Here is a 10,514-nt window from a genome sequence, read left to right as displayed (position 1 = left end):
TTTGGTAAACAGAGGATCTGAATTGGTTGTTAAGTGTTAACTCATAGGCTGCTATTGACAGCCTTAGACATTTGAGGTCTACAACTGTCGAGGCCTGTGGATGAGGTAAGGGCTTGAGGCAATTCATTGATGTGTCATTGGTGTAAATTTAAGATTCTTGCCTGGGCCATCTTCAATGAGATTTGCATAATTTGCTGGGGGCCAATTAAAAAGTGTTGATCCACGGACCGTAGAGAAACTCCTGGTAGATACTGTTTTGTAAAGTGGACATAGGAGACACTTTTCACTCACAGGCTCTCCACGGTCACCAGGCTTTCCGGCATGTCCGACGGGTCCGGTGGCACCGGGATCTCCGGGGGCGCCAGGAGCTCCAGCAGGGCCAGACTCTCCACGGTCTCCCTAAATTGTTTCACGAGAACAGATCCGTTACCCTCCCAGTCAAAGATTTTGCAATAGCCGACAACAATTGGCTGCAATTGTTCACTAGTGTCGTTTGAAAACTGTTGCCCGAGGGGCAGCAAGGTGTCAAATATTTTCAAATCAAATGTTACACATTTGTAGTCAAGTTCAGAAAGTTAACCTTGGGTCCAGCAGATCCATCGTGACCGTCAGATCCGTCTTTACCAGGGGGACCCTAAAACAGAGGAGACAAGTGAATTGCGTAATCAAGTCAAAGGACCGAACGCCCACGGTTGAGCGCCGGGCGAAGACCAGTACCTTGGGTCCGGTATTTCCAGGGGATCCAGGCGGTCCAGTGGGTCCCTCCAATCCGGGAGGTCCATGGTGGCCAATGAGACCGGAAGGGCCCTCCTTTCCGTGCTTTCCCTGAGGGCGACGTGGCAATTGAGCATTGGCTGGCAGTAGCCAAAAGATGCTAACTTTGGGGACAAGAAATAGTAAGATCTTATAGAAGGTCCGGACAGACCAGGGAAACCTCTCTCGCCTCTCATTCCGGAGAGACCGAGAATACCACGTTCTCCACTGATACGCTGAAGTCCGGGATCATGGAGATGGGAAGCGTTAGGCCGTACGTGATCTCATCATTTTGGGACGTCGGGATGGACGGTCAATGAAAAAGCAACTCACGGGAGCGCCATCGGCACCAGGGCTACCCTTCTCGCCGGAAGGTCCGCGGGCTCCAGTGGCTCCCATCTCGCCCTTGTGACCGGCAGATCCAGTGTCACCACGGTCTCCTTTGGGTCCTTCCTTTCCATCGGGTCCAGCGTGTCCGGCAGGTCCAGCTTTGCCCTTTTCCGAAGGAAAAATAGCATGCGATTAATCGTACGCTCCCGAGGATTCGCCTTGGCGGCGCCACCATAGACTTACAGCGGGGCCGGGAGGTCCGTCTGTGCCATTGGCACCGGGGAAGCCACGGGGGCCCTTGTTGAGGAAACGGAAGTCCAGCGTGAGTACAAATTTGCTTGACGTTGAAGTAACGGTTCTAACTCACAGGAGGTCCGTGGTCTCCGTGGTCTCCCTTGGCGCCAGTGTTTCCAGGGGAACCCTGAAAGAACGCGGTGAACAGTGGCTCAGCATGGAAAGCTAATGCAATGACGATGTGGGATATGATTTGATCTGACCTGGGGTCCGTGGTCACCGGTTTGTCCAGCCACACCAGGAGGACCAGCGTCACCCTTATCGCCATTGTTACCAGTCAATCCCTTGGCACCAGCGAGACCACGAGGACCCTGGAGGTGGGGAAGAGGAAAAAGGTTAGGGCGAAGATGCAAGTGGGAAGACGTACGTGATGGGGTGAATGAACCTACACGAGGTCCGGCAATTCCAGGAGGTCCGCGGGGTCCGTCCTTGCCATCCGCACCCTGTGGAAGAAGAAGAGAATGTGTTCAAAGTGGAAGAACATTATTTAAGTGACGCACGAGGAAGCCAGCTCCACGGAGCGGACATTGGCGCAACTTACGTCCTCTCCGTTCATGCCGGCGGGGCCCTGCGGAAAACAATTGCGCATCGAAAATCAAAAGGCCGCCACGTCACGTTCCGTGTTCTTGCTGGATTTAGAGCACTTACGGTAGCTCCGTTCTCTCCAGGATGTCCGCGGGGACCGGTGGATCCCTGGTGTCCCTGAGCAGAGGATCCAAAGGGCCCGTTAGTGTACAAGTTTTCTCTCTTTCCTCGTCTTTGCGTCAATATAGTTCGTCTGACTGACCCCAGTACTTTAGGTGAGAGGAAGCTGAGTACTTACGATAGGACCGGCAAGTCCAGGGGACCCAGGAGGTCCCGGGGGGCCCGGGGGGCCCGGGGGGTCCTGTCAAAGGCAATTCAAGATTTTAGAGACTCGAAGGGGTAATTGCGCAGGTAAGAGACCCACAATTGGTCCAACAATTGGCATGACGGGAGATTTGTCGTCATTGCCGCCAGACATCCAAGGGGAAAAGTTCCTTATTAAATTTAATGGAGCTGTGCTAAAATTTCATCACAATTAAGTCACTTATGAAGCCACCCGTCGTTTTATTGTGCTTTATACTAATAATTAAATGCTTCACACAAAAAAAACTTTAGAATAGACTACACAGATGTATGATATTTCTCGTTTTTTTCTTTACTAGCAACTCGTACACTATTTTACTGGGATAATGTAGCACTGTACATAATTATAAAGTCAGTCTGGGCCAAATGGCTTCCACCCAAGATTGTCTTCAAAACAACAACAAAAATCCATCAAATCTCAGTATTTTTTAATCCTTGTTTTTCCCATTTTAATTAGAGTCAAGAGACTGGAACGTCCAAGATGGAGTTCTGTGACCAACTTGGAACACTGGTCAGGTAACCTTGGGTAACGGGAACTAGGTAAGAACTATTTATTTAAAAAAAATATTGATTGCTGTATTCATAATCATCTCCAGAACCAAAATCTACTCTAAGAATAATTATACTAAAAACAAACTGGTAAAACTCCCATTTAGATGCATTTTTTTTTAAAAAGTATGACTCCTTAAAATGAAACGAGAACTTCTCGTAAATGTGAGGCACTACTTGAATAATTAAGGAAATCAACACGGCTCCTCAACCACTTTCAACTGATTTAAAAAATAAATAAATAAACATTTTATCAAGTTCCAAACCAATGCAGATAGATACGTTGTCATTATTGTCCTTCAGACATCATTAGGCTTTTGATGGACCTCCATTTTGGAATTCACCAATGTTGAATTTACTCCAGAAAATACCACCATATTTAAGAGTCAGTTTTTACATGATTTTTTGTTAGCAAAAAGGACATTTGGACGGTCTCCCTTGGGTCCCTTGCAAAAAAAAGACAAAAGTCTTAGCTAATTTGACTTGTCAGTGACACATCAGAATATGGATGACGTCAAAAGAGAAAGATCTTAAAACAATCACATTTAGCCTACAATGTATATGCTATCTTAGCAATCATTCCTCAATGAAGTCAAAACACACTAAAGCCAAATTGTCTTTGATGTTGATGTCATGTAAATTGATTTACAACGATGATGAATGTTTATTTGTCAATAACAAGTCCACATCTGTTAATAGAATATCAATTAAAAATAAAGTATTTACCTTGACCTGAGATAGAACCCGGGAGCCTGCGGACAAAGATGGATAAAGTCAATTGGACGCATTATAACATCAAAGACACAAACCCACGGTGGACATCATTTGTTTTTATAGATGGGGTGGTATGAATAGTGTATTTCAGATATCATTTCATGAAATGTATTCACTGTGCTGAGGCAAGTAGTAGTAATTCTAATCTTAATAGTGGAAATGCGACCATTAAAAACAGCATCTTTTTTGTCATTGTGGCTCATGTGCTAGGTTATAGGACAAGTACACCGTTTGTAATTGAAGATGCTGCAAATGAAAATATCCGTTTTCCCAATGCAGAAGAAAAAGTCTGGCGGAGAAGCTCCATTAAAAAAAAGAAGAGATGATAAGACTTACGGTGGTCGTCACCCTGCGCTCTAACCAGAAGCGCCGCTGCGCTGAGCAGCAGCAGCGCCAGCCGCGAATCCACAAAGCCGAACATATCTTCCAGTCCTCCTGACCCCAGCAGAAAACTCCCTACTGCCTACACTAACTTTCTACCAGGGTTTTTATATGGGAGTCTAAACTGGGAGGCTCACCAATGTAATGCTTGTTCTTGTCTACGCATAAGCACTTTTGATGATTCACCACCCTAAAACTGGAATTCTACAGAAGACGGTGTTCCACAGAAGACGGTGTTCCACAGAAGACGGTGTTCGACAGATGACGGTGTTCGACAGAAGACGGTGTTCCACAGAAGACGGTGTTCGACAGAAGACGGTGTTCCACAGAAGACGGTGTTCCACAGAAGACGGTGTTCCACAGAAGACGGTGTTCGACAGAAGACGGTGTTCGACAGAAGACGGTGTTCGACAGAAGACGGTGTTCGACAGAAGACGGTGTTCGACAGAAGACGGTGTTCGACAGAAGACGGTGTTCGACAGAAGACGTTGTTCGACAGAAGACGTTGTTCGACAGAAGACGGTGTTCGACAGAAGACGGTGTTTCAGGTGAGCTGTAATTAGTCAGAAAGCAACCCTTGCACAAAAGCGGGAGGTGGGGAGGAGGACACACCCACAATCCTGGTAGAAAGCGGAGACATTTAAATAGTTTGAGGAATTTATTGGGCACTCTTGGTTTTGCATTAAAATGTTGTCATTGTTAATTGTCTTCATATGATTTCCTTTATGACCATTTCCAATGATTTCACCCCCTTGGGATTAAACTCTGAAAATATTATGGCAATTCTACCCAACTCCAGGCGGTGCTTTATCAATAAAAAGCTCACTGTTCACCACCAAGCAAAATATGAATACTAAAACAATGGATCTAACAAAGCCTGGTTTGAACGAAGTAGTGGACTGGTTGATTGTAGTTATATTTTAATTTTTTTACCTGTTTAGATGTGGACTTTGTCTCCCACGGTCTTTGCCTTGCTCAGTCACACACTGATGTTGGTGCACTCTGAGTTAGCAGTCTTCTACCCTGCCACCCAGTATGCTGTGCTCTACACACTTTATTCCCACTCCACAAGGTAATAATATCGGTTTATTTGTTTTTGCAAATTCACAATAATGCCACATCCACCCAGAAACTCTGGTCCCTTGAATTTCTGCGAGTCGTTAGGCCAACCTTGTGTCTCATCTCCCCTGCTTCTCTCTCTCCATTAGACACGATCATTTCATCTCATCCAGCTTGTGGTCATCTTCCCCGTCCCTGTTTGACGGTGCTGTCATCAGCACTGTCACGACTGCCACGACTGCCACCAAGAAACATTTCAGCACTTTGCTCAACCTTTTGGCCGGGCTGCTAATGAAGGATCATCTCTACCCCGAAGCCAGCTTTTCTTCTTTCGTCCTTTTCGTGCTTTGTCTTTAAATTGCCTGCATTATTCCCAAAAGAGAGGATTTTAACCATAAGAAATGTGTTGTTTGCTATGTTTACGTATCAGGACGCTGATGTTGACATGGGCTCAAGAAATCTCTTTGCTGATGAAAAAGTCAGACACCTACACCCCGCTCTTCTCCTTGCCTTCTTTTAATAAGTTATGTCGTGGTCTCCTGTCCAACGGTAAGGGTTGTTTTTTTCCACCTTTTATTTTCTTGATGCCCTCACAGATGGATGCTTGTTAATAAAATAGGTCTTCTTTTCCTTTCCTGTTTTACTATATCGCCGTGAATGAGAATCAGTGTCTGCCTTCAGACCTGCCATGGCTTACTCATCCTCTCCTCATCTTTTATCTACAGAGCTTTTGCATAGGTAAATGCATGATTGTCCACACAATAATAATAATAATAATGATGATGATAATAATACTTATGATGATGATGATGATGATAATAATGATGATAATGATAATAATAATTATGATGATGATAATAATTATTATGATGATAATAATAATTATGATGATGATAATGATAATGATGATAATGATAATAATATTTATGATGATGATAATGATAATTGTGATGATGATGATAATAATAACAATGATGATGATGATAATAATAATAATGAGGATAATAACAATGACGATAAAAATAATAATGATAAAAATTATAATGATATTAATCATAATTATGATAAGAATGATAATGATAATTGTTGGGTCTGTAAAACAGCTTCAGGAGCAGGCACAGAAAGAGTGAGACCAATTTGAAGGAAATAGGTTTATTACCAGACCGCAGGATGGGGGGAGAGCTCTAACAGTTGCGAACGCACAGCCGGTTGTCCTTGCAACTCTCTCAGAATGAACAGTGGGTGAGTCTTTATATATATACCAAAACAGGGCAAAGTCTCTATAACAACGATGTAGGGCAGAGTTTATGCAAACAAAACTTTGGGCTGATGTGGTTAGACATTTGCAGGGCTAAGTTTGTGCAAACAAGATATTTTTATAACTCACACAAACTGTCCGGTCCGCGATGAACATTCAACAAGGTCGAACACAAGTAAGGACACCAAGACAGATGAGTGAGATTTTGACACTTCTGCAGAAGGGGAGCATGGAGAGAGAACAGACAGAGAGTTACTCTGCGTAAGACTCCGGTCAATCTTCGACTGTTTCCGCTCGCCAATCTCCGACTACCCTTTGTGCGTCAACAGTTTAATTAGGACAAGATTGCATGACATACAAAGTTTCTATGACAAAGGTGTTGGGCTGTGACACGGATGAAGGCTGTGACACGTATTGAAAGCTATGACACGTATTGAAACATTCTTTTGTTTACTCAAGATTATTTCACACAAACTGCCGTAATACGGACAAACAATTGCAAAGCGAGTTGCCCACATGGCGCAATGCGAACAAACAATTGCAAAGCAAGTTGCCCATCTTATCTTACATGGCGCAATCCGAACAAGCAATTGCAAAGCGAATTGGACATCTTATCTTACATGGCGCAATCCGAACAAGCAATTGCAAAGCGAGTTGGCCATTTTATCGTACATGGTGCAATGCGAACAAGTAATTGCAAAGCGAGTTGGCCATCTTATTTTACATGGCGCAAGGCGAACAAACAATTGCAAAGCAAGCTGGCCATCTTATCTTACGTGGCGCAATCCGAACAAATAATTGCAAAGTGAGTTAGCCACATGGTGCAATGCGAACAAGTAATTGCAAAGCAAGTTGGCCATCTTATCGTACATGGCGCAATCGGAACAAGCAATTGCAAAGCGAATTGGCCATCTTATCTTACATGGCGAAATCCGAACAAGCAATTGCAAAGCAAGTTGGCCATTTTATCGTACATGGCGCAATCCAAACAAGCAATTGCAAAGCAAGTTGGCCACATGGCGCAGCAATGCGAACAAACAATTGCAAAGCGAATTGGCCATCTTATCTTACATGGCGCAATCCGAACAAGCAATTGCAAAGCAAGTTGGCCATTTTATCGTACATGGCGCAATCCGAACAAGCAATTGCAAAGCAAGTTGGCCATTTTATCGTACATGGCGCAATCCGAACAAGCAATTGCAAAGCGAGTTGGCCACATGGCGCAATGCGAATGTTGCACCCATTGTTGCTTCTTCAATCCAACTTTTACTGTTATCTTTATCAACACAAAAACCCATAATATACAATTACACCCATATATATATATTTATATATATATATATATATATATATATATATATATATATATATATATATATATATATATATATATATATATATATATATATATATATATATATATTAGCAACATGTTAGAAACCAAAACATAATGTACAATTACACCCGTTCAATATACGGTCATAACTTGTTTTATCTTTTCTTTTTACAACTTCAAGAAGTCCTTCAACTATTCGACAGGGCAAACAATGAAATATCAATAACATAACTTCCTTGCTATGACCGTCTTAGACACTTTACGGGATAATGGCGGCCGAAGGTAGCGTGCTGAATGTTATATCCATGTGCATGACCCGAGACTCGCACATTCACGCTCGTAATTCAAAAGTAAATAAACATTACTAAACATTATGTTCTTTCTCACACGCTAAACTGTATATATTGCAAACCACAAACTCAACCGGCCTCTACAACAACCAGCATACCTTGAAACACAGGGAGAAATAATCAGAACAGTGATCCGTTGTTGCTTCTTCAATCCAACTTTTACTGTTATGAGGGAAATCTCCCGTGTGTCAAGCTATGTGCAACAAGGCATCAATAATCGAAGACCGACATACACTTTAACACGTCACACTTGCTATGTGGATCAAGGCATCAACAATCGAACATCGACACACATCCAATCCAAACCAGCCGCACATCCTCAACACACAATCGCCACTAAATCAAACACTCTAGCATGTCACACGAACAAACAATTGCAACGCAAGCTGGCCATCTTATCTTACATGGCACAATGTGAACAAGCAATTGCAAAGCGAGTTGGCCATCTTATCTTACATGGCGCAATCTGAACCAGCAATTGTAAAGCGAGTTGGCCACATGGCGTAATGCGAACAAACAATTGCAAAGCAAGCTGCCCCCCCTTTTTTTTGTTGGGACTAGCTCTTGGTTTTTCTCTTTTAACTAGTAACTCCCTAGTCCTAATGCTCGTTTGATTCATCTTGAATTCTAGTTTAACCATTTTATTGCGCGATATGATGCTTTTGGGTGATGGTGAAATGTTTTCTTAAAGCTTTTCCTGTGTTTGACTCCAAATAAATATTGAATTTATAAGCGTCTTGTTTGAAATAGCATGGATATTAGGACTGAGCCCCACAACAATTGAAGACAGAGTCAGGAGAAGTGGATGCAGTTACTCTGGTGCGGTAAAATACATTCAAATCTTAGTAATATTTTACCCAAGTCATTTTTTTAAATCGTAATTCTGGGTTTTTAGCTTTGGAATAGTGTTCTAATGTGAATTGAATGATATTTTTTTTGTCTGCAAAAGTCTTGTAATATGCGCCTTCACTTCTATTTTTTTCCCTTTCATATATGTTAAGTACTATCAAAAATGGATTCGCTCGTTCATCAGTAGGTAAATGTCAAAATTCCTTCAAGGTGAAAAGGTGCTATACAATTATTTCATTCCATTGGATTGGACATCTAGCTTTGTGAAACACAGCCAGTGATTTAATGTAAGTGTTTTTAAAATCATCATTTATTCATAAAAAGCTTAAAATCCTGAATTTGCATGACTACTAATTGCATGACTACTAATTGCAACTTTTATTTTTTGCAGCCTATCCAATCTAACCGTTCCATGCCATCGGAGGGGTTGCTCATCAACCAAAGAGGTCGAATTTCTCCTGCCAAATACAGAAGCATATTCTTCCGCCAAGCCCTGCGGGGGGGGGGGGGGATTGGAGGTGGACAATCGGCCTCTTTGTGATGCCCACCGCTTGCACCGAGGCAGCCTCAGTCTTGCTGCCATAGCGGTCGGATGTAGCCCCTCTCTGGATTCCTGCTCCCAGATAACGATTTACAATCGGAATCTATCCCTTGGAGTAAAAACGGACTGCACCATCTGAAAGGTAGGCTGCTTCTTTAAATGTCATGCTTAACATTTAATGTTAGAAAATAGAAACTCCACCAATTTTTAACACGTAGGTGCTTGGACATGTTTAGTACTCTGAAAAACCGGGGCTGCAGGAGCAGACATTGACAAATTGAAGGCAGGATTCGGTTTACGACCACTTAACATGCTTTATTTCAGCATTCAAATAATTAGAAACATCTCAATTTTATATGCGTAAGGGATCGTGACCCTTCTCCTGGGGCTGGGCAATGAATCCCCCTGGTACACAGGGAGGTCCTAAAGAACAATACGGCCAGAGACGGGATATGCAATAGGACGGCTTCGCTGCAGAATGGAGATGACAAATGTTGTGAGCCTTACGGAAGGTCCCATCTCTCCAGAGCGTCCACGTTGTCCACTGGGACCGGGAAGGCCAGGCATGCCAACCTTACCCGCAAATCCAGCAGGTCACTGTGGAAAGTGAGAACTTAATTTCCCAGAAGGATCCGTGCATACCAGTGAACCCTCTGTGTCCCTTCATGCCAATCTCACCAGCCTTGCCCCTCTCTCCCTTGTCTCCATGAAGTCCAACGCCTCCCTACGAGGAGGAAACTTTATTCACCCGATCTCCGTTCCGTTGCTTGTGCCTGTCATGCTACTTACAGGTTGGCCTTTGAGTCCAGCAGGTCCAGTAGAACCGGGAGGGCCATCAGCTCCCTGGAAGGTATCAAATAAATTGTCATGTAGACACCTGAATGGATTTTAACTTCTCAGTTTTGGCCGATATGTACGAGAGGTGTCCAAGGAGGCCGCGAGGGCTGACTTGAAATTGTCAATCATTCATTTGGTAAACAGAGGATCTGAATTCTTAACTCATAGGCTGCTATTGACAGCGATAGACATTTGAGGTCTACAACTGTCAAGGCCTGTGGATGAGGTAAGGGCTTGAGGCAATTCATTGATGTGTCATTGGTGTAAATTTAAGATTCTTGCCTGGGCCATCTTCAATGAGATTTATATAATTTG

The sequence above is a fragment of the Stigmatopora argus genome, chromosome 14 (genome assembly GCF_051989625.1).
Source record: "Stigmatopora argus isolate UIUO_Sarg chromosome 14, RoL_Sarg_1.0, whole genome shotgun sequence".
Classification (NCBI taxonomy): Eukaryota; Metazoa; Chordata; class Actinopteri; order Syngnathiformes; family Syngnathidae; genus Stigmatopora; species Stigmatopora argus.
This window is presented reverse-complemented; position numbering follows the sequence as displayed.